This window comes from Haliaeetus leucocephalus, unplaced genomic scaffold (genome assembly GCF_000737465.1).
Source record: "Haliaeetus leucocephalus isolate CR32 unplaced genomic scaffold, Haliaeetus_leucocephalus-4.0 Scaffold147, whole genome shotgun sequence".
Classification (NCBI taxonomy): Eukaryota; Metazoa; Chordata; class Aves; order Accipitriformes; family Accipitridae; genus Haliaeetus; species Haliaeetus leucocephalus.
This window is the reverse complement of record NW_010972583.1, coordinates 2,247,546-2,272,069: the sequence shown is the minus strand read 5'-3', so window position 1 is coordinate 2,272,069 and position 24,524 is coordinate 2,247,546. Positions and strand designations below refer to the sequence as shown.

At 42.9% G+C, this 24,524-nt stretch overlaps 1 protein-coding gene across 2 annotated transcripts in view; it reads left to right on the top strand.

The window, feature by feature from the left end:
- PDE4B (phosphodiesterase 4B, cAMP-specific) overlaps positions 1 to 24,524 on the top strand; it is a 194,121-nt gene that overhangs the window by 78,737 nt on the left and 90,860 nt on the right. The window lies entirely within an intron of this gene.

Here is a 24,524-nt window from a genome sequence, read left to right as displayed (position 1 = left end):
GCCATAATGATGAATAATTATGAATCTGTTTTAAATTGCATTAACTGATAGACTAAAACTTCATTTGAAAGGGGATGTTGAACTTACCCGCAGGCTGGATTTCCTCAGCAAACCTCCCCTCCCAATGCACCGCCCACCACTTGGGCATACTCCTCTTTGCAGACTTGGGACTGGTAATTTCAAACACCTTTTTCCAAGCAAATGAAGTGCTCGGAGGTATGTATCAAATGGGAGGAAAAAGCTGTAGGTGTTCACCTGAAGCTTGCCCCCAGCTTTTTCTCTCTCTGGAAGATTTAACTATTTCTGGAGCATCTGCAGAACTGCATCTCCCCTCCACATTGCCTGTAGCCCAGCATTATTGCTCACTGCTGCTTCTCCTTTGGGCTGAGGGTTTAATGACTTGCTGTTCTTCGGATCCAAACCTCTCTCCTCGGAAAACTGGCCGGTGGTTCTCCTGGCAATTGGGAGGTGGAGATTTTCCAACAACTGCTTCGCCTCTTGCTTCTCCCAAGCACTGCTGGTATTCCCTTAGAGCTACATATCTGTGACAACTGCTTATTTTCCCCATGCTCTTCCCAAATACTTCCCTTGATTTATCTCTGTTGAAGACTACCGCGGTTCCTTTTTTGCCGAACCACCACTACACATTGCTTAACATTATTAGCAGTGCTGCTATCTTTAAAATTAAAACTTCTAAGGACATTGATCCTTGTTTCTTTCTGAAGAGCAGTGGAGTATAGAAATAAAAGTTTGATTTTTTTTCTTGACCCGGGGATGTCTAGGCACCAGTCTGGCCTTATGATCCTTAACGATGTTTTCTACTGCTTTATTTTTGTTGCAGTAACAGAGATAAAAAGTTTATGGTTCTGCAGAGAAAATCCTTCTTTTGTACAATCTTATAGTGTTCCGACCTCAGAATTTACTGATTAGGCATCAAATACAGTAGTCAAAGCCAGAAAAAATTGTTTCAGAGGTCTGTAAGCTTTAATTTGATTCCCTTTTGAATTGGCTCGATGTACTGAATCCTTGCTCAAGTCAAGTCCATTCTTTCTTCTTATATGATCTGTGTATGCTCATGAAAAATAAATATGAACAGTAAAAGAGCTCTGGATTTTTGTAAGTATCTTGCTCAGAATAATAATGCAGTACCATGAATTCAAGAGCAGCAGGGACATTTGGGAAAGTTTCACAATACACTGATAAAGTCTTTAGTTTTTCATTTCATAACTCTCATTAGGTGCTGCTTTGGAAAATATTTTGTTACTATAAACTATTCAACAGATTTTTTTTTCCTCCTGTTTAAGTATTCGTGTATTTGTGCTGTAAAGATTTAAAGTAAGGATGTGGGAGAGGGCAGGAGGAGCCAGCCCAAACCTTTTTCTTTCAGTTTGCATCCGGTCAGCCTCTGGTGATCACGTTTTATGACTGCCTGGCAGAAGCAGATGGATCATACGCAGGACAGCTTCGGGCAGGTGCTTGTCTCGGAAAAAGTGCTTTTTAAAAATTGGTCTTATGTGACTAGCTCAGTCATTGAACCCTATAGGAATTAAGTTACTTTGGAATTCTTTTTTTTAATTTGTGCTTGCAAAGCAATAGGGCATCAGTAGCTCAGGCTGTGCTCTGGGTTGCTGCAGCTGGATTGCTCTTCCACCCAACCCAAGCATCTAAATCGAGCTCAGGTTCAGCTGCTGGCTGTGGGACTCGACAGGGAGAGAAAAAGGCAAACTCCCTTCATGTACAAAAGTATTTTTTGCATTTCTGAATATCATGGCTCTGATCTCTGACCTCTGGCCAAGGCTAAACAGAGGTTGGCCACATTCAGGAAAGCTGAAATCCTGTGAAAAACCACCTAATAGCTTTGTACCCTGTCAACTTGCAGAGCACTTCTTTTGGTAAGGCTAAGTCAAATGAGTTTCCACCACTTCTTTTTCAACTGTCTTAACTAATGCCAACATCTTATGAATTCTTATATATTTCTGAGCTGTTATTAAATAGGACTCCCATAAGTTCTGGCTGTGTTCATAGATATTGTCCTAGTGAGCGGCTGCGTGGTGCTTAGTTGCTGGCTGGGGTTAAACCACGACAATATTAAGTGAATTTTATATGCAGTGCACATTCGGATGGTTAATTTTTATTCCAATAAACCGGTTCCACACCTTACATCAGCTTGCATCATTGTGCAGTTCCAGATGTTCTGTCTATTAAATTTATGTTTGCATGTAATGCGTAAAAGTTTATTGTAAGAAAGAAAGTGTTGTTTAATTCTTGTTTTATCTCACACCTTCCAGTTCACATTAAATTATTAGTTTACATATTACTTTGCTGCAATGGAAAAGAGCTCTGCTTCGTGATAAAAGAGTCGAGTCTAATTTTAAAGAGTTATGTATTTGCTGCTGCTGTCATTTTGATGCTTTCCTAGTATGTGATTTTCGTATTTTTCTATTACTCATGTTTGAAATAATGAATGTTAATGCCCATAAATTGTCACAAACAAAAAATAGAAAAGGTTACAGATTATTATTGCATTTGCTTGACTAAAGATTTTTTTCCAAGATTTAACTTAGAATACCTTTTAATATTGTTAAAGTGTGGCTATAGCGAATTGCCTTTCTAGTTTTCAAGGATTATCTGATTAGAGTGTAGTGAGCTGATCCCTGTCTTGAAGCCTGCCATCACTGGCGTTGTGGCTTGGGCAAGTTGATCTCCGTGCCTTGGGAAGATATATGGGGAGATGTGCGCAGGTAGTGTTGCGTTAAAGCATAAAGAAGTTTGGCAGAAAATAAACTCCCTTGCATTCCAGCTTGTCCTCAGATATCAGAGGGGCTGGGGGTGGCCAGGCTTAGATTCTGAGTGATGTCCAATTCAGCACTATAAGTCCGGTCGCGTTCAATATATTGAACTATCACAATTACAGATGCACTAATAGTGCACTGTACTTTCGATTTAGTCGTGTTCAATGAACTATCATGGCCAGACTTAAGGAGTTTGGTTGCGTTCAATGCGAACGCTCACAGCTAGATTTTAATGAATAGTACAGTTTATTAAAGCAACAGTACAGGTTCTTTTGGATTGCTGGTGATAAATACACTGTCTGCAAAGCACGTGCAAATAATAATACAGTCGACTACAAGCACACTGAATTATGGAAAAACTCTATAGAGATTTCTAAGTTTCCCAGGGAAGCACTCGGTACAGCTGAGGGTTGGAATCTCACCCAACAGGCGTCCCTGGCGGGGGGAATAAAAGAGAGGTTCAGCCTGTCAGCTGATCCCAGAAATCAGTGATGTCCTCCTGACTTGTCTATGATGGTGTCTTCCCTAGCATTCCTCCTCTCTTAAGCCATTTTATACTATTTTCTTATTTTTACGTGGAGCTTGAGTGACTCTAGTCATACATACCTTTATTAGGATTGGTGTAAAATCTCCTCACTTTACTTCTAAAGGTATAAACTAGAGAAATTGAGAGCCCATGCTCAGTAAGGAGTGGTCGCACCTTGGAGCTGGGTAGCCTTTGGGATGGAGGTGTGTTTTGGTATTATAATGTGATTACAATGAGTGAATTTCACCCAGAGGACATGATTTAGCGTGTCACTACTCCAGAAGTGGGCACTTATGATATAAATCAGAAGTAGGGCAGTAGGTTGACAAAACTCCCATTATTTCACCTCCTTGCTTCAGTGGATTCAATGCAGGGACCTACCGTTCTTGTTTCTATCATTCCAGTTCCCATCCCTGTGATGATATTGCAGAGCCTGGCCGTGGTGTTTCTGCTCTGCTCCACCCTCCGTGTTGTTTCTCAGAGTCAGCAAACCAAGCTCCCCTGGTGTTGCTAACATCTAAGGTTGCAGGCTGTGTTGCTTAGGGAATTACTATGGAACAGATTCCTTGCATATCCACTGCATTCCGCCCTGGAGGTTTATCTTCTCTTAAGAGGCGGGCGTATCAATAAGTCAGCTCCAGCAATCATTCCACAGGTAGTCCACAAGGAAGGTGCATCTTGCTGTCTCCAGCTCTTTATGGACCTCTCTCCCAAGGAACAGTTTGGGCATACTGGCCTGACCAGTGGGTCTCCAGCTCCAGGCTTGGGATTCCCTGCTAGGAAACTGCATCTCTGTCCCAAGCATGGGTAGCTGCCAAATTCAACGGGATTCATGTGTTAAGCTTTCCTGCAAGGGGCTGCCAGATTGGAGAAGCCTAATTTGTGGATCCCAACAGGTTGGGGTGGGAACTAGGTACAGTGGTAAGTAAGCCTGTGGACTCTTGGATAGATGCAAAAATAGAATATTAGGCATGTGAATAACCTTACTGGTGAAAGAGAAATTGCATATTGGTGGATTTGTGGGGATCATTTGCTCGGAGTTGATTCTTCTGAATTTCCATGCAATTTTGGATCTGTCCTTAGTAATTTTTTTTAATATTCTTATTACATTTCAGTATTAAAGCATTACAGTTTGGCAGCATTTTATTTATACTGAATTTTTAGCTTTGTAAAATTCATAATGAATTCATAATGAGTTACCAGGACAATTAGCAAAAACGGGGCTTTAAAACGATTAGCGTGTGTAGCACATGGAAGAAGATCTATTTCATGTGAGTGGTGGTGAAGTTGGGCTTGTTGAGTTAAATTTTCAACAGTAGAACTGGTTTTTTTATTAACAAGTATTATCATAGCTCCAATGTCCCTTACTTATGCCAAGTGGCGTGCTGGTGACATGTAACCAGTTATGTTTAATTATTTGTTAGCAAAACATGAGTTTATCCTAGCAGTTATCTTCAGCCAGATCTCCCAACTTCTGAGAGATCAGTCCCTAACTTTTTAGTCTTTCTGGGACAGATTTCCAGATATTCTAAAAAGATCTCATTGAAGTCAAAGGCAATTAGACATACCGGCTTCCCTCAGATAAAGAAAGAGTTAAAAATTGGTGCACCATGAGAAGGATATAGCTGAAAGCACAATAAATTACTCTTTTCAGTTTTGAAAGCAGTGAGTGCAGGGAGGAGAAAATTCATAATGAAAAAGTTGGAATAAAATACATATTAAGCTGTTTTTTTTAAACAAGCTGAATTATTCATGTGAAACTGAAATCCCACGGAGGGGCTACTGTGAGATTAATAACCCACTCAGCCTTGTTAATGTCACTCGAAGCTCCCTCGGTAGAATTACTGTCATGTACAATTAGACTAACATTAATCTATATGTTACTGTTTTCTTTAGCAGAAATGACATTCAACTTGTTTGTTTCTGAATCTATTAACTAGATACAATTTTCAGCTAATATCAAACATAACAGTTCTCAGTTGCTCTTCAAATAAAAAATATATATATATATTCACTGGCCTAGAAACCATTTTGTCCAATTCTTGTGTCTAAACATACCAACACAGGAGGCTAATGTCTTCCAGATGTGCTTCTCACATTGGGGACTTAGAGAAAAATCAGGTTCAGTCCAAGTTTCCATTCTCCAAAGTTCAGGAACAAATACATCTTGCAACTGAGACTGCTCACCACTGGAAATGCTCTTTTGAGCTGTGAAGCCTCATAGGTTTTCAGATGTTCACGTTTAAGATTTTGGTGGAGCTTTTGATTCACCACAGAAAAATTGGCCGGTATCCATGTGTAACATGATGCAAGAACAGAGGCAACCGTAGTTGCTTAATCTTATTGACACAGACTGGTCTTGTTGCTCTGTGCTCCCAATGAGGGATGGTTCCGTGGTCCATATCGCCTTCCACTACATTTAGGCATATTGATGACTTTGTTTGACATACGACATGACTTACCGTCTTTGTCATCCATAATGTTAAGTCATCTGTTGCAGAACAGAATCGGCTATACCCTAGAGTTTGGAGGAATGAAAAACATTAAGAAGCTCAGCTTCCCATCATTCAAAACAAGATAGTTTTCACACCAGCTGCTTCCCGGTATATGTATTTTCTGTGACAACTGGGGCAATTTTCTGTCTCAGCAGGTAGATTGTCTCTTTGCAGTATGTCGAGCTGTATACAGCCGTTGTTTAGGAGGAGCTGAAGAGACAGAGGCATGATATTAGGATCCAACACAACTCTAAGTAAGTGGATCTTTTCTCTCTGAACAGTAGGGGTTGAGCTGCACTTCTAATGAAGCATTTCTTAGGCAGACAGAGAAGTGTCATTTATCAGCCGTGAATTGCCTCATTTAGGGGACTAGATCCATCTCTGAATTTTCTGCTGTTGTATCAGTTGCTTTCAGAATAGAGAGAGAATTTAATATCTAACCTGCTCTTTGGGGAAAAGTAGCAATATATTACATACTGCAGCAATAATTTGTATTTCAGCCGGCCGGTCTTCCTGCAGCTGGAAACATGTGGCTGGGGGTATATGTGTAACACCCATATGATCACACCTTGACATTTGAAAAGGTCATCACTTTTGAGTTAACTACCACTTCTTGCTTCAAGCAGTGAGATCCTAACATGCTGTACATACAAGAGTATTGTAACATGAATGGAGAAGGACGTTTCATGAATGCCTGTTTATGATGATTGCAGACCGTGCTAAATCTGCGTAGCTTTGCTGCGATTCAGGGTTGTTTATTTGCCGTCAATCGTAAAAACATTGGTAACAGTTCCGTCGTGATACATTACTCTTCAATTGCTGCATGAATAATAGAGAAACACCAAAAATACAGAAGATGTTGGGTTGCACGTGGTCTCTGTTGGAGCCCTTTCTTTCAAAGGAAGGTGCAAAGCACAACTGACTGAAGAAAGGAGAGGATGTATTCTTCTCAAATCAACTTAAATAGAAAGGCAAGTAATGCTTATCTTGCAGGGAGTCACTTCAGTCCACAAAGTAGGAAACCTTGCTCAGTCTGACCCTACCTATGGTGTTTGTAATGTCAATGTAATTCTAAATCCTGGTCTTTAATAGGACAAGGTTCTGTAGAAGTAAGAGAAGATGGCCTCCTAGCTGTCCATCAGATTTCTTTCAAGGCTGTCTGTGTTAACTTGTATATTATGGTAGTTTTAGTCATCTGAAACAGTTTCTTACTTACAGAAGCAGTAGACTCTATACCTTTTCCAAGTAGACTACAGTAGGATCTTCAACAGGATGTTCGTCATCTTCTTTTCCCCGTAATGATGTTTTCTGCCCCAAAGGCTGTTTATATATTGTCCTAAATGTATGACAGAACTAATTCCTGGTTAATAGAAATACCAGATTTACTGCTGTTTGTGGTAGTATGTGGGGGTCATCTGTGAAAACACACATACCTCCCAAATCCAAAACACGACAATCTTACTTTGCTGACTCAGGAGCAGTATCTACATACACACGACTATTTGCTTGTGATAACATGAGGTGAAATTTTGCCTCAAGTCTTTTTCTCCTCTTGCCTTCCCTGCCTCCCATTACTTAATATTCTCTTTTTTCCCCCAGTACTTCCCCTGTAAATGACCCTACCATAGACTGCCCACTCAAGTCTAAAAGACTATCTGCTTCTGATTTTGTGTGAATCATTTAAGGGCATATGTTCCAGTTACAGCGCATTCATTTCCTTTTAAAGTATAGTCTGGACACATAAGAAAATATAGTATTTCAGTACAGAGCTTCACATTTTCAGATGGGGATTCGTCTGTATCGACTCTTCTCAGTAACTGCGATTCTTCTTGGGACAGTGCTTTGGTCATGAGATTAAAACTCTGTTTCAGCAAGGAACTTAAGCACATATTCAACGTTAAGCACAATAATCTTTATCCATAAAAGCATTCAAATTCCATTCCCTGTGATTTACCTCTGTTTCTTCAACTGATTGAACTCACAAGTGTCATGACGCTTCCTTTTATTGAAACTCACTCTATTCATTGTGGAAAAAACCCTGCAGTGTAATGTTTAATCAAAAAGACATGATGGTCAGAGAATAAATCTTTCTTATTTTAAAACATTTATACAAGGAAAAGGAAAATCTATCAGAAGCGAGAGAATCTCCAGAGAATGGCAAATACAAGTTAAGGGCTGTGAAACAGTTTCACTCCTGCGTTCAGTTTTGCTGTATGAAAACACAAGGTTATAATTTTGTAAATCTTGGTTTTAATAATCCATTTCCCGAAGTAGCCTAGTAGTAGAATTTAACAGAAATAATGTTTTGATAATCTGTTCAGTGCATAGCAAAAATACCCTATTATTTATAAAAGTATAAAAATTAACAATAGAATTAGAGAATGATATAAAATTACAGATTTATAGAATAAATAATTCTTTAATTCTTTAAAACTTCTTAGGAAAAAATATCGGCTTTACAGTAGAATTTAATAGATAATTCTTTTCCATTTATCTTTTCAATTAATTTTTTTGTAGAATTCAATTGGCATCTTTTTAATTGAAATGATTTAGAGATTTTCTACAGTAAAAACACCAAGGAATCATAAGCAGAATAGAACTGGCCAGTATATTTTTAAACTAAACTCTTCAGTTCCTTTTAACTAAGTTCCTCAGGCCATATTTATATTTTAGTGAAAGAATCTACCTACTTTCTGTGACTACAGGATTTTCATTCTTGAACTATTTTCATGTTGTGGATGTTTGTTAAGAGTGTAGCACTGGGACTGCAGTAACAAATACACGCTTTTACCTTTGGTTCTGCTGGGAAAAGTAGTGCTGGTGAAAATCCAGAGTAGTTTAGTTTTTGGGCCATTCTGTATTCTGACTCCTGGTCAGTTATATCATAGAATAGAATCATTGAGGTTGGAAAAGACCTTTAAGATCAACGAGTCGAACCGCTAACCTCGCACTGCCAAGTCCACCACTAACCCATGTCCCTAAGCACCACATCTACGCGTCTTTTAAATACCTCCAGGGTGGTGACTCAACCACCTCCCTGGGCAGCCTGTTCCAATGCTTGATAGCCCTTTCCGTGAAAAAATGTTTCCTATATCCAGTCTGCGCCTCCCTTGGTGCACCCTGAAGCCGTTTCTGTATGTTTATGAATATAAAGATTTGGAAAGTGGACGTTGTGAAGACCAGGACACACGTGTTTCTTGATCCCGCTGGCTGAAGCAACCACACCAGCTCTTGCCAACACTTGTACAAGTGGATCTCTGGTAGTCCAGTGTCTTACTGGGGTATGAGAAAGGATTTTGCTCCTGACTACAAAAGCTCTATAGCTAAGCCAATCAATATTATGTTGAGTTTTATACAGTAGTTTATTGTAGAGCAAACAGTATTTGGCTAAAAGTCAGTGCTAACAATAGTGCTTTGTACTAGAGCCCGACTGACAAGGTATGTGCGGGTGGTGGTACTTGATGGTGCTTCAGCCTTTGTGGCCAAATGTTGTTTACAACAGGCACTAACAGCAGCATGTTGATGGTTATTCAAGGTTTTAAAGTCTCCTAAATGAATAAATGTTAGCTCTTGATTGTTTCAGTTTTGTTTGTCACTTAAAGGTTTTCTTTCAATCCTGGTGCAGAGTATAGCTAAATCCAAATCTACCAAATTCTTTTAAATGGGCAAACAATTATATTTTTTAGTGTAATTCAATGGGTTTATTGTTTTGGTTGATACGAAGACTTACTACTCCAATAATTGAGATAAGTGCATTTTCATTGTGTTCTATTGCTAATAAAATAGTTGCAATTTAACATCTTGCTGGCTAAAAATAGCTAGACCTTGGGCCTAATTACAGAGTTTTCTTTTGCTTAAGATGGTGTGCGATGGAGGTTGAAAGGGTTTGTTTCCAAGGAAACAAATGCACTGCACTTGCCTTGCATCAAACGTTTCCAGTAAGAAAATGCCATAACCAGGCTCCCGGGAGAGAAAAGTGTCGGGGGGCAACGGTGGCCCGCGCGGAGCCTTTTTCTAAAAACATCTGGGTTCATGTTTTCCTGAAAGTGGGAGCGTATTTCTCAAACTGCTATTTGGGTGCATGAAAAAAGCGGTGTAGTGTCAGCATCCTAATTCTGGCGTCTCAGGCTTTGTCACCCCGGCTCAGCGGGGTTTCTTTTGTGCAGGTGTCAGTAGTGCTCTTGAAAAAATATGCGGTGCTATAGGAACATCCTTTACGGTTAAAATAATACACCTGCTATTTTATATTACAGCTCTACTTTTCCATGTAACTTTTATTTTCCATATTAGATAAAGAAAGTCAACATATTTTGAGTAGACATATTTTTGGCGTTTTTATGTGTCGCTACTCTCAGGTGTCACATAACACCTGCGATGTGAAAAAGGGCTGAGGAGTGCAGAGGGGAGATGCTTCCCCATTTCTTGCCCTTTTATCTGAAATTTGGTTTTGTCAGGGAAATGGGAGCAATAAAAAATGGTTTGAAAGTCGTAGTAATGGGCAAAGAAATTGGAAAGAGTCCAGATGCCAAAGTCCAAAAGTTTTGTGTGTGTGTGTGTATGGTCCGCCCCCCACCCCCCCCACCCCCAAACCTGGAAACATTTAGGAAGAGCATACCGTGTCCCTCTTCCTGAGTTAGTGATATTTAGAGGGTAGGGAACGTAAGTGATAAGGAGTAACAGTTAAATATATACACTCACGATGCCAGGCTGCGACGTGGACTATTCTGAGATGCATGAGTAAGTCTCTCGAAGGACTTAAACCTCTTCATGAAATCTGTTCTGGGAATAGTATTTTTTCATCATATACCATAGGTCATCTAGAAAGCCAGGCAAGAGCAGTCCATAGAAAACATCACTGAGGACGGTGGGAAAGGCTCTTCTAAGGGGCACCTCTCTGCCAAGAGAGGCAGATTTTGTGCAGAACAAGTCTGTCCTTCCTACCAGATCCTGGACTAGATAGGACTGAAATATCTCATTTCAGCCCTGGCGTCTTTAGAAACCATGTGTTTCTACCTACAGTGTTGAACTGCCTGGTCAAGCTAGATTAATGAGCTTTATCTATTTGAAATTAATATGTTTGCATTAAATTATGTGCAATGTCATTTCTCTTTCAAAACGTTGTTACAATGCCAAACCTCAGTAAAATAGACGTATGTTTTCTGCGGGTCTTTGGCAGAGCTTGCACTCTTGAATAGCAAGATCCCCAGTTTCCTGCAAAGCCTTTGCTGGCAAAGCTCAGAAATTTCACCTAGCTCAGAAAGAGTGATGCTTTGGGGATTGGTAAATCCCCAGTCTAATCCCCTGGGAGAAGCAGTGCTTCCAGCAATGGCGGGAGAGGTGTGTGGGTGCTGTAACACACACCGGCATCGCCCAAGGCTGCCGAACCCTGGGAGTTGGATGCTTTTACACTGCTGGTAATAATGGCAGGAAAAAGAGCATCATCTGGGCGAACACCTTCTGTACTGCTGCGTGATATAAACCCCTCCGGTGCACCTCTCAATGACAGGGGGGTACATGCGCTCACGTGAAGCCGATCCTCATGACGCTGTCTTTGAAAGTGCTTTGCCTGGAACCAAAGTAGGTATTCCCTCAAATTCCATCAGGGTATACCTGTTCTCTAATTAGGTTCAACCCAGGCAATAAACTTAGAAAATAAAAAAATAATAATGACTTTAAGAAGTCCTTTCCCTCTGCATTTCTTTATGTCCATTGTTTCTGTTTTGCAAAGCTGATTTCCCACTGGGGAAGATGGGAACATGAGGGAGATGGATTTCTGACGTATGTACCTTGAGAATAATGGTTCTGTGTATTCAGTGAGAACAAAATATAATAGTTAGTTATGTTAAGTGACAAGATGTGTTGCTAAATACACGGGAAGAGCAGGTTTGCAAAGAGCACATCATTTTTATTCAGTCCCATTTCAGCTCATCTGTCTTGCTGCTGCACTGCATTTGAGATCTCTGCAAAGTGATCCCGATGGAAAGTATTTGGATGGATGTTTAAATGTCCATCTAGCTCATACATACATTAGTTTAATGGCCACAAGACAGCAGAAGTGTTTGTAAGAGATGAGGATTGTATAAAAACAGTAAATGTGGCCATGAAGCTGTTCTCTCCTTGATACAGCTTCCAAGTGTGTTTCTTCAAGTTCGCTAACCTTTTTGTTAAACTATAGTTAATATTCTCTTGTTTTCACCTTGCTTGGCCACTGAAGGATTTGAGTGGGGTTCCCCATGCTCCCCATGCTTAGGGGTTTGCAGTTTTACAGGAACAGAGACTACAGCTCAGCCAATATAGCAAAAAAGGAGAAAATGTCCTGCGCTCAACACACCACCACCACTTCTTTCATGCCCTCAAGTGAAGGAGATTTAAAACCAGAGACCAGCAGTGCCAGGAGCACTGAGAGGAGGTAGAAGTACCCACAGCACGTCTAAGCCACCCTGGAGCTCACCCACCTTGGACCTGGTTCAGAGCAAATTATTGCCATGTGCTGTATGTATTTCACAGTGTGCTGCGCTCTGTGACAGGCATTTAATGACAAAGCATGACTTACTTTGTAGAGCTAACTCTGGGAAATGTTCTGGGATAATGATGGCACATTCACTGTTTTCAAATTATTTAAAAATTATCACTGTTCTGATTTTTCACAGTTTTAGCATGCCAAAATCTCCTGGCTTGGATGAATGCGTAGAGACATGTATTATTCTGCTGCTGGAAGTTAAAATGAGAGTGATTTCAATAGGAAAAAATATCTATTGTCAATATAAGTTACTTCTTTGTTACAGAAACATAATATATCATTGAGAGGGAAGTTTCAATATGCCAAGGAAATGATGTATTAAACAAAATCTTAACACTGGTAAGTTTTGCAATATTGTTTTAGCTTTTTTAGTTTTCAGAAGGAGTCTGAGAAACTGAAGATTTCCTACAGGGTTCGAGATACTGTATTATCTTCTTTAGAGTGAAAATCAGGGATTGTAATATTTGTTAAAGGTAGGTGAAGAGCCTTGTTCCTAGCCTTGTAGGTAAGAGCCTTCTCTCTGTCCTGCCCCGGATGGTTGCACTCAGTATTTGACTGCTGTAAGGATGTGATACCTGGAGATGGGTGCAGTGGTGACAGGCTGTGCTGGGACCAGCCTGTGTTCAGAAGCTGGTGGTGGCCATTTCACGTCCAAACAAGTGCTAAGTGGTAAATTTGCAAAGATTCGGAAGCTTCTCCTCTTGGGGTTCACTTGGCATCACCATGGCCATGGCCAGGGGTGGATGTAAAATACTTGCTTGCAAGTGAGGAAGCATATGGAGAATGTGATTGAATTTTCCTGTCTGTTCTGGGGCTTCCTCCCTGTCACAAAATCAGATGTAATAGAAAATATTTTAAAATATTTTTGTGCAGATGGATTTGTACTCAAAGGAAATTGAGAGCATGATGGGAGTTAACATTACGGGAGAGAGCAGAAAGGAGCAATCTGAGTGCCTGAGGAAACTGCTGCTTTCCCTCGTCTCCTGTCACGAAATAGCTCCTTAAGTACTGCACTCCGAAATTGTCATCTGCTTGTTTTAACACAAAATGCCATCATGTAAAAATACCCCTTCTTCAGTCAAGGAGATACGAAAGCTAATGCTCTCAAAAGCTACAGCTTAAAGGGTTGAAGACATGAAAAAAAAAAAGAAAAAAGCATTGAGGGTTATAAGTCATAATATTATGACCTATGTTAAAGAGGGAATTATTTTTTTCACGTATAAATCAGTGCTGTAGGTGAGGCCTAGGGAAGCCAGCAAAGCTCGTTGCTGCTGAGTGCCTTCCCACCCGCCGCCCTGGTCCTCGTACTTTATCACGTCTAGAAATCCGGTCCTTTACGTAGGTATCTAAATTCGAGTCCAGCTTTAGAGTCTGAAAACACCAGGGCCACGTCAGAGCCCAGGGCTGTGTTTGTGGGGGTTTATTACTCATCCAGAAGACGTCCAGCCTGGTGTGGGGCTCAGATTTTCATCCTGGCCTGCAGCAGGGAGTGGGAAGATGGAAGAGCGTGCCGGCGTCAGGCATTCGTTCGGCATCTGCTTTTCCAGATGGCTCCACCGATGGCGGGGGGACCCAGAGTCACGGCGTGGAAAGCTTGGGAAGCCTCACAATGCTTGATACATTACCGCCTAACTACTCTGAGATGCCTCATCTCTAATTATTAGTCTGCTTACAGGTGATAATATTCTGATATGCAAGGAATTACAGCACTTTTTCTCTGTTACTTCATTTAGTTTCATCCAGAAAGCAGCTGTCAGTGTTTCTTCCCTAACCGAGGTAGTACAGCAACTGCGTGTCCAAAGAAGTGGAGCATCGAGAGCAAACAAATGTCGTCTTAGGCACAGAGCCTAAGTTTCTGGTAGTTTCTGTATCCATCAGATAAATGATGCTTGGTTTTGGTTTAGTCACTTCGCGTGCTGCGGTGGGAACTTGCATCCCCTGCAGCATCTCTTCCACAAATTGGTTTGCGAAAGCTTTAGAGGTTGGAAGTAGCCAAAGTGGAACATAAAATTAAAGCTCCCTAAAGATGCAGTAAAACTCAAAATATAATCCAGATGGAAACCTGTTCAATGCATGCACTTCTTCTGTATACGGCACATTCCCAGCTTTCAGATTTTGATGTGCTCTCACCAAAAATGTGCATTCTAAAGATGTCATCATATATGCTGTTGACATAAAATAGATAAAAACTCTCCCACTAATTAATTGCAAGCTAAGTCAGTACTAAGACCCCTTGGAGATTGTTTTGAAGAACGTGGCACTTGGTATTCACAAACCAGCTGCTGTTGTTGATTCATTATGTTATTTTCTGTTGGAAACTTTTCAGAAACGTTCGCTGGGAGGTTGCAGGATCGAGTATCAGCAAGCTGATTTTCCCTTTTTTTTCCCCTTTGTTTAGTTTCCTCTGTTTTTTGTACAGGCTCTTTCTGACTCTCTCCCACTTTACCCACACCAGTCTGGTACATTGTTGTGGCTCACTGGGCTGCGGTACAATGTAAGAGCTGGGTCCTGCATGTCGATGCATGCTCTGCAGCGCAGAAGGTGATGCCCCGCGCATCGCTCTGTGTCCGGTGCTCGCTTCTCCCTGTGCGGTGGCCAGAGAGGTTTGGGGGTTTCTCCGAGGGAAAAGCCTGCGCTCTTGTCTGAAGGCGAATGCCGTCTCTCGGATTTAGCCCCCTTTAAGTGAATGGTTTTGCTTTGAAACGCCTCCTCTTCCATGTTAAGTTGCTTGGCTTGAGTCTTACCCGTTAGAAAGTACGGTTTTATTTACGGGAAGCGGGGAAGGAAGGTGTTGGTGAGAAAGATGGAGGTGATGTATCTGTTTCGAAAAGATGAATCGTCCTGGGGGGAGCTTTATTTTTGCATTTGTGGAGGAGAGATTCAGGGTATATTGATAGCATTGCTCCAGAAACTGCAGTTTCCTGCTGCCAAATGACTTTTAATGATACCACTTTCAGAAAACATAAAGTGCTTGTGCCATCTCCCGCCTGTATTTACCCAGAGCTCTGTAGGCCGAGTTCAACGTGAGTGTAAGACAACGTGAGGGAGCCCATCATTCACGTTCAGCACCTCTTAAACACCCATCGCACAGGTGTAGGGACTGCACCAGCTGCAGAGGAGGGGAAAAAACATCGCTGAAGAGTTGAGTTGACAATTAAACAGTCATCTGGATTGGCAAGAGATTTCGGTGAGCCTGTCCCTAATGAATAGATACCTATAATTATGCTTGCTACTTTCTGCTGTCCAACACTCGGCTTATTTAGCCTTGTATTCCTGGGAGGTCTTTGGCATACGCATTTTGCAGAAGAGTGTGTGAGATCCAGGTCAGATTTTGGAGCCAGTAGTTTCCTGGCACACCGAATTACCTGCAGGTTTCAAGTCAGCTTACAGCAGGTGTAGCTTATTATTTGGTGAATAGAATTCCAAAATTCAAGAAAAACAGATTATCCTAAAATTATGTTTGATGAGCTAATTATTTTGAATAGATGTGTATGTTTTATGATTGCATTTCTTAATTAAGTATATTTTTCAGTATTACATGGAGAATGCTGGTATTTAATGTAAGGGTTGGCAAGGTAATGTTCCTGGAGCTCTTGGGTCAGTCCTTGGGCAGCCTATTTAAGAGAAAGAAGGAAATTTGAATTGCAAATCAGTATTTCATCATTATGAATCAGTGTGGCCAGAAAGAAGGAATGAATGAAAAGCTTCTGCGTGGCTGAGTAGTTGGTTTGGTGCACAAGCAATTGCATCCTTTCCAAATCAATAGATAGCTTTGTACTCCGCAAAGCAGCCTGTGGCGGCGGCACGTGACAAAAAACCCCAACAATATAAACATTTGCGAAAGGGTCGATACTGCTCTGCAAAAGAGCTAATAAAATACCGGGGAGCAGCATTGGAGTTCGTTTCTGAGTGGTTTTCATGCTTTTTGATTGTAAGCTAGGGTGTTTGCATGTTATCCTGATTATTCCACTATTAACAACGAGGAGGAAGACAAAATATTCCTCTAAATTTATTTAGTATTTTATTTATTTATCTGGGATGAAAACCCCATTATACTCTTGCATTAGGATAGGGTCTTTAACCTGGAAAGAGGCAGCATCGAATGTGCATGTTTTTACAAATGTGCTGTGCTTCTGGTTTGTCTCAAGATATCCAAAATATGAGCTGATTTTTTTTCAGGCTGCTGTATCTGTGCCTTTCGAGGACAGAGAACATTCCTGAGCCTTCGCAGCGACCTGCTGTTGATTGAGGGAATAAAGGTAACGAAGTGCTGAAGGGCCTGGAGTGTTTCAAGCCAGCACGATATCAGGCCAGCTGCGCAATGGCTGCATTATGTAACTTTTCTGAAAGACGTGGAAAAAATGTTACGTGCTGGTTGTCTAGCAAATGGTTTTGAAGAGTCTGTGCAATTTTTCACAAAATATTTGAGGTTTCCCTAGTGGAGCATCGGTGTTGGGGCTGCCAGGATGGACCGATGGGACTAGGACTCATCATTAGTAGGGCTTGCAAAGCCATTTTATCCTCTAATTAATAAACATATTAAATATGTAGATGTGGCACCCAATGGATAAAGACCAAAATGAACAATCTGATGATTTTTTGAAGTGTGTAGGAGTAGGAGGCAGGGCACTCAGCGGTGCTTAGACCCAGAAGCGAGGTAGAAGTGGGTTCTGATCACAGCCCTGGGAGTTATATTCATTTATGTCATGTTGATACTGCAATTGCTAGTCTTTCATTTGGGTCTTCAGTGGAGGATAATTATTCAACTGTCTGAGAAGCTATAGGAGAAAAAAATGGGAGAAAGACTTATTATCCTTCCCACCTGGCCACCATTTGATGACTGCCGTGTTCCCTGCAATTATCCACATCAAGTTCAGGATGCTCGATGAAGGGAAAGGTTGGAAGCGTGAAGAGAGATACCATACAAATGGAAGCAGGGAGAGAAAATGCGGAATCTCAGTGGGGTAGGACAGAAAAGAAGCAATAGTGCACAGAAACGTTTGTTACCAAATTAGCAGTGAATTAATTTTGTCTTGTTCACCAAGAAAAGTGTTGAAGGCCAATGTGGCAGACTTTCTATTCATGAGGGACATGCTGATGTTTTTTCCCAGGCATGGGGGGTGGAGAGCACAGCCATTTTAAACCTGGTAATATTTTAATGTACCAGCCTGGGAGCTGGGGAAAAGCTCAAAAGGCAGAATCGTGTAGGGCAAGAGGAGGACATTAAAAAGGAATTTCTTTGAGTCACATGAAATTGTGAGAGTTTTCAACTTGTTGGGTGCAGATTGAATGAGAAGCCAGCAGAGTGATGGGTGGGAGATTTGGGAGGTGACAGTGGTTTGTTTCTTCCCAAGCCCACGATGTTGGCACATCCAGTGGGAATGGCCCAGAGGCTCGGGTTAAGCTCATTATGTGAGCTGAATTTCTCTTATTTGACAGCAAATTAAATTTCAGCCTGCCCCATGGGGGGAGTTGCTTAATTTAACTCTCACACACAGTGTTTTTCATTTATGAAAACCATATGAGGTATATCAGTGGGTTTGTGATGCTGGGTTTTGCTAGCCTGGCTGTAAGTGCCAAGCGTGTATAGAAGAAGCCTGTGATGCTGGGCTTTACTTCACAGAAGAAATGGAGGGCACAGTGATCTAGAATTCCTGCATCATTAAGAAATGCCTGAAATGTCTTCTGAGCTGAGTTTTCAACTATGTCCAAACCAACACGCGTGTCCAGCATAAGAAACATCACTTTTGAAAATGTGAATTCCCTTTTTGAAGGCAGTAACAGCAGAATTGATGTCTCTGCTGGCTGCACGTAAAAATGGCTGTTTGTACAACTACCTGTTGTACCCGTAGTACAATCTGCAGGCTGGAGTTGAAGATGTGCATGTGTCTGTGTATCTGTATATTTATCTACATCCATGTATGTTTCTGGGCCTTTTTCATATCCAAGTTGCATAATTCTGTGGTCTACACTGATCTGAAAGCAAAATTACTTGTCACTGCGTGTAAAACTGGCTCCTTTCAAAACAAATTGGCAGCAGTGGAGATGCAGCGAAGCAAATGAGAGGCGCAAACTGTTTGCGTATCGATTATCCGTACTCTATCTTTACAGGCACGCTCACTTTTTTATTATACTTTTAAGTTGCCCCTACATTTTTATAAAATGTTTTTTAATGTCAGTAGAATAAAATATGATTTCAAGTTTCACCTAACAGTTACAGAAGAGGAGCAGGTAGTTCTTCCAGTCTGGGTTTTTGCTTAGCTTTGACTGTCTCGGCGCAAACTGTTGAATTGTGACTTAGTATGTAACGACATTGCCAGTCTACCCGGTCCTGTGTATTTTGAAATTGGATTTGAGATCTTAATTAATAAAACAGTTACTCATTCCCCTTTCCAGTTTGGACTTACAACGCATGGACAGGGTGGTCTGGCAGGCTTCAGGTCTCGGCATAGGGATGAGACCCCTCGAGCCGTGGGGTGCCATCCCCTGCTCAGTGCCCCGGGCTGCTGGGCTCCCCTCTCGCTGCTTTGGGTACCCTCCTCTCTGTGGGTAGGGAACAGTCTGCATCACTTATGACTCTGATGAAATGTAAAGCCCATTTATACATCACCTATAGAAAGCCCATTTAGACACGTTTGCTTATGCGTTCGATTTCAGCTGATGATAAAATCCCTTGCTTTTGGTTGTCAAGGTGAAATGTCTCGAGACTTCACTGGGAGAAAAAAAAAAAATCCAGTAAACGGAAAATTTGCTCATAGCTAACTGTGCATTTCTTGACATTGAACTTCTTGTTTCCCAAACAGACGGAAGCGCAGCATACCCTCCAGCCTCATTAGCGTAACCCCCTTCCTTGCCCCCGCGTCAGGGTGGGCGGAGGTGCTCCCTGGGCAGGGACGCGTGGGCAGATCCCCTTTTCAGCGTTCCCAAACCATCGCACTGTTGCTGCTGGAAGCGCTTTATATTCTCCTTTATTTAACCAGCCCTCCCTTTGTCCCTAGATCCCCTCCCCGGCTCTGCGTCCCCAGCGCCGACGCCGGCAGAGGCGCAGCCTCGCCGAGCGCCGGCGGCAGCCCCGGTGCGGCTGTGGGTGCGTGGTGGGGGGCTGGCAGCCAAACCCCGGGCTGCTCCGCTGCGGAAAGCCCTTTTTTCGGGAGCTGCTCCCCGCACGGCTCCGTGGCGGCTGTCTTCCCACCACCCACCCCCTGACGTCTCGATGCACCAGGGAGCTGTGCTGGGTTTGATGTTTAGCGGCGGGATTTAGATGTAAATCTTGTAAAATTCCATTTTATGCAGAGACACGCAAATCTGCTCTCGCTCAAAGGCTCTGGGTGAAGTTGCAGCTGCGGACGTAGCTGCTGGGAGGATTTTCCTGCAGGCAGAGCACCTCTCCAGCCAGGCAGAGGGAGGGCTGGAGAGGCAGCTAGGGATGCCGTCCAGAAACACAGACCCGTCCCTGAGTGACAGCAGTAACGCAGAGCACGCCTGTGTCTGTGCAGAATGACCCCTTACAGGGAGCTTGCAGCCCTCTGAAAGCTTTGCCGTTTCTTCTAGTTTGGTGGGATGGATAAGCCAGGCCTTTTGCTGTAGAGACGTGCTCCCTCCTGCCTGTAACCCCTAACCTGGACAGGGACCTGGGTCCTCCCCGTAGCTGCCTGCACCCCGTCACCCCAGGAATGTCATCCTCGCGTCTGTGGTGCGGAGCGGGTTGCGCAGGAGGGACCTGGGAGCGGAGTTTCTGCAGCATCCGAAAACTTTGATTCGTCTGTGAAGGCAGTGAATGAACGAGGGATATGACCTGGAAAGGATAAACAGGAAAATGGGGATGTTTCTCCAGCTTGGAAAAGGCTTGCTTTTTTTTCACCCCCTGTCTCAGGATCACTAGAAGGGATTATACAAATGAGAGCAGGAAACTGCAGTCAGGGCTTTGCCAGAAATAGATTTTTTTTTTTTCTTCTTCTTCTGATATAAATGAAGAAATATGGGAGTCCGTAGAGGCTGTTCCACATGCACCCTCACATTTTGATTGCCAAGTCATTTGCATTCGTATATAAAGTGACATCCACCCTGCAATGGGAGTTGACATGTAATCACAAAGAATAAAAACTCCTGGAAACATCTACGTGCCACTGATACAACTTCAGAAAAGAAGTTTGGAACAAGCGGAAAATGTACTGAATATTTTCAGACCAGTAGAAGACAAGTATCATCTTGGAAGATGTTAAATATTAATTTTTTACCTAATCGGCGTCATTCGTGGATTTGGTAAGTATTACTTGGTTTTGTCCGGATCAGAGCAGTTCTGGTGGGCAAAAGAGCTTGAAAGTGTGCGATTTTACATTTGCAAAAAGCAGCTGCTGAACGGAAGCATTGATAAGGATATGCGTGTTCCCCGGGCTGTAAGATTGTCACGGTGCTTGCTGAATATTTTCTTTTCCTCTGTCTTTCCTGATCAGATTTTGATCTCACAACGCACCCTCACAATGCCTAGTAATTGGTGGGGTGTGAAGAGGATGGAGAATTTTCTATTGTGCTTAATTATTTTTGTTATAAGATGTGTATGAACATACATTTTCATTTTAAAAAGTAATGAGTCACTAAAATGTCTTTCCACTTGTGTGATTTCATGGTGTTACCTCTGTACCTTCTCAAGTCTGTTGTCAACTACTCTTGCATTTTAATAAGCAGATGGAGCTGCTGCTGCTGCCTCTGCTCTAATCTGGTCGTGTTAGGGCAGAGGGAGATGTGAGGGAAACTTCAGAGGCATGTCCCACGGGTTTGTGTTTGATAGACTGCACTGAAACGGGTTTCCTTTTTATAGGTAAAGGTCTGCGGTTGGAGTTAAGGTATGAGGTCATTGGGTAGTGTGATATATATGGGCTTACAGTTGCAGATATTCTCTGTAGTCTATACAGCATCTTGTAAGAATACAAAAACTAGAGACAATTTTACATTCTAGATCTTCAAATACTGTATTCTGTAGTCTTACCTATACACATATATATTCTGGTCTTACATAGAATTTATTCTATGTAATCTTATTATTGCTTATAATCGTTTAACTGTGGCTCCCTCTGCATTAGGCTCCAAGATGAACCTATAGCTTAGTATTTGTATATATTAATAAAAATATCAAGGCTCTGAGCGTTTAAACGGTGCTGTAAAGATACACAGTTAGCTTTCCTTCTCCAGAGCACAGAGTCTGCTCATCAAGAAGGGCCGTGTGTGGTGTTTCAGGGACAGGAGAATGGAAAGGTGAATGTTTAGAGAAGAGGAAAAATGCATTATTGTATTATCGGAAGACCTCTGGTTAAAGCAAACGTTAAGAAAGGAAGAAACAGGGCCCCTAGAAACAAGGAGGCAGCAAGAAGGGGAAGGAGGGAGGGTCCCACCGGTTGCTTGAGTTCTCTGTGCGAGGTGCCGTGTGTCCTCCCTTCCCGAGGACAGGTTCACGTCAGTGAGAGGTTTTCTTAATTAAAAAAACCAACAGCGTCTGTCATTACATTGCATAAACGTTAGGGCTGTGTCTTCCGCACTCAGAGAGGCGTTGATGAATCTATCGACAGCTGAGATGAGAAGTACTGCTCTGTGGGGTGGGATGGACGGTGAGGTTGTTCTCCTTCCCGCCGCCGGCTGTGCCGGCCCGGGGGAGCCACGGCAGTGGCACGGCGCTGCCCAGACACCCCCCGTCCTTCTGCCGGACAGACCTGGTGGCCCGTGTCACCTCGCCGGCTCACACGGCTGCTGTGTGCTGGGGAGGCCAAAGGGTGTTGGTGGCACGTGTCCCTGCCCAGCCGAAGCGGTCCAGCACGTGCTGTTCGGGTGGCTGTGCTGGCCGCCTTGCCGTGCTCGCTCTGTTTGACTCCTGTATTCGCTCCCCAAGCAGATGTAATGCTTGCAGAAGAATAAGGACCATGTAATCAAGGTGTCAGATATACAACTGCTGTGCTACGCATCACACAGTCTCGTAGTTTCAGACAAGCACGTTACTGGCATCCGTCATCTTTGTACCAAAATACTTCAGCTTTCCTTTCTCTGTACGTGCCCATTTGTCTGCAGCAGTAGAGGAGAGTTCAGATGTGCTATCCAGGCGTGCGTGTTGAAGATCCCAGCAGGATCTCGACAAGCAGCGGCCATGGGAGTGTCAAAATCTGCATAACATTGCCCCTGCAAAACTGTTTCTGTGTGCGAGCAAGCTCCGAAGGCACCCGGCCATGGGGGATGCAGTCCGGTGCCGGCAGATCAGGCTGGGCGAGCTCAGGAAGGAAGATGTGCCTTTGCTGCCAGCACTCAGCGACGTGCCAGATCTGAAGGACGGAGATAAGTGAGGAATCATGTGGCTGCGCCTGACGCAGCAGCAGGTGTTGCTGTGCATTAGCAGAGCCCATATTAGACCTGTCTTGGAATTATTACCATGGCTTCCCCTTGACATTTTGGCAGGGGGAGTTGTTGGTTGAATTTCACAAGTTCCTCTTGAGAAGAAACCCTAGTAGTTTAAGACAGAGGAATATTGGATCAGGAGGAAAGGGGTGGGAAGCGTTAATCGGTGTGCCAGAATTGCAAATGCAGTGAAGAGGAGAGACCGTGTGCGTTAGTTAGGGACGGTGCTAATGCCTGTGCAGAGCAGAGGGTGTTACGGAAAAAAGCGTTTCATTCGCAGAAAGGAGAAATACATTGCTGTAGTTGCAAGAGCAACGTAAGTAGTTGTAGCTCTAGGAAGTGTAGAACTGACATAAATGCTCAGCGGGACTGTAATCCTAAGAGGGAGGGTTGTCAGAGATGGGTCCTGGAGACAAGTGGGGCCATCGGAGCCGATTTGATCAATCAGCAGAGTTTCATGTAATTTAAAACTGTACAGCTCAAAGGGAGCCCTGTCAGTATATTGATTTACAAAGGAGGGGATAGGGGTTATCCTGTAAGAATCCACGTAACCTGTGCACAGGTGGAAATAAAGCATATTCTAGTTACAGCTTCAGCCTGAATCTTGCTAATCATGACCTTTGTAACCGCCAGGTTGCTTGTTCAGAGCATGCATCAGGGATGAGATTTGTTAATTACTGTTAGCCATTTGCACTGTATCTTCAGGCATTTTGTTCCTCTTTTATGCATTCTTGGTCCTCTTCTGAGCTTCTCTTTTCCTCTGTCCCATCATGCATAAGCAAACTCTTTAACTAAACTTTAAAAAAAAGCATTGTAGAGGTTGGTGGAAGCTAACTGTTTGCTAGCTGGAACTATTAAAAATGTATTAATTAAAATAAATCAACCAAGTAACCATTCACTGACAGGTGGGTATGTGAGTGAACGAACAACTGCTCCATATTGCAAAGGGCTCGTTAAAACCAGATGCTAACGACGCGTTTCAGAGAAGCTGTTTAAACAGTGCAGCCTGGGGCCAGCCTGCATGGCCTTTAGGTTCGGAGCACTGAGTTCTCCACCAAGTTCAAGAGAGGAGCTGGTGGTTCCCATCCATGCGTGGACGATGTGGGGCATCAGTCGCTGCTGCTTTTGGGGGGGGAGAGGAGAGGGCTTTGCGCTGTGCTGAGGGGTGCTCTGGCTGGACTGGGGCTTTGGAAGGTGTTGTTTTGGGGGAATGGGAAATAGTTGACTGCAGTTGGGAGTACACCAGCCTATCTGTTCTTGTAAATGCACGGTGGAGAAATGGGAAACTTCGTGGTCAGCATTTGTTCATAGGGACGTTTTAAAACTCAGGTCTGTCCCCTGCACAAGTGATGCAGAGACTGAACGGCAGCTGGGTTGTGTCGATCAATAGAATCATAGAAGGATTTGGGTTGGAAGGGGCCTTAAAGATCATCTCGTTCCAACCCCCCATGGGCAGGGACACCTTCCACTAGACCAGGTTGCTCAAAGCTCTGTCCAACCTGGCCTTGATGGAGGAGCAGAAACTCTGTTAAGAGACGATGGAGTGGTGGAACGAAACCCCAGGTCTCTGCTTCTGGCTGGGAACACAGGGAGTTCCTCGAGGTGCTCCGCAGCCCACAGATAACTGCGGTCAGAGTGGCAGGTGCTCTTGGCATATCTTTGTATCAGTACCGAAACGTAAACGTATTTATCGTAGGGGTGATAACCACAGGGTGCAAACCAGCTGTCCTGATGCTAACTCTTTCAACTCACTTGGTTCAAGCTGAGATGTTTGCAGTTGGATATGAGGCTGGAAGTGTTTTTCATGTTGTGGT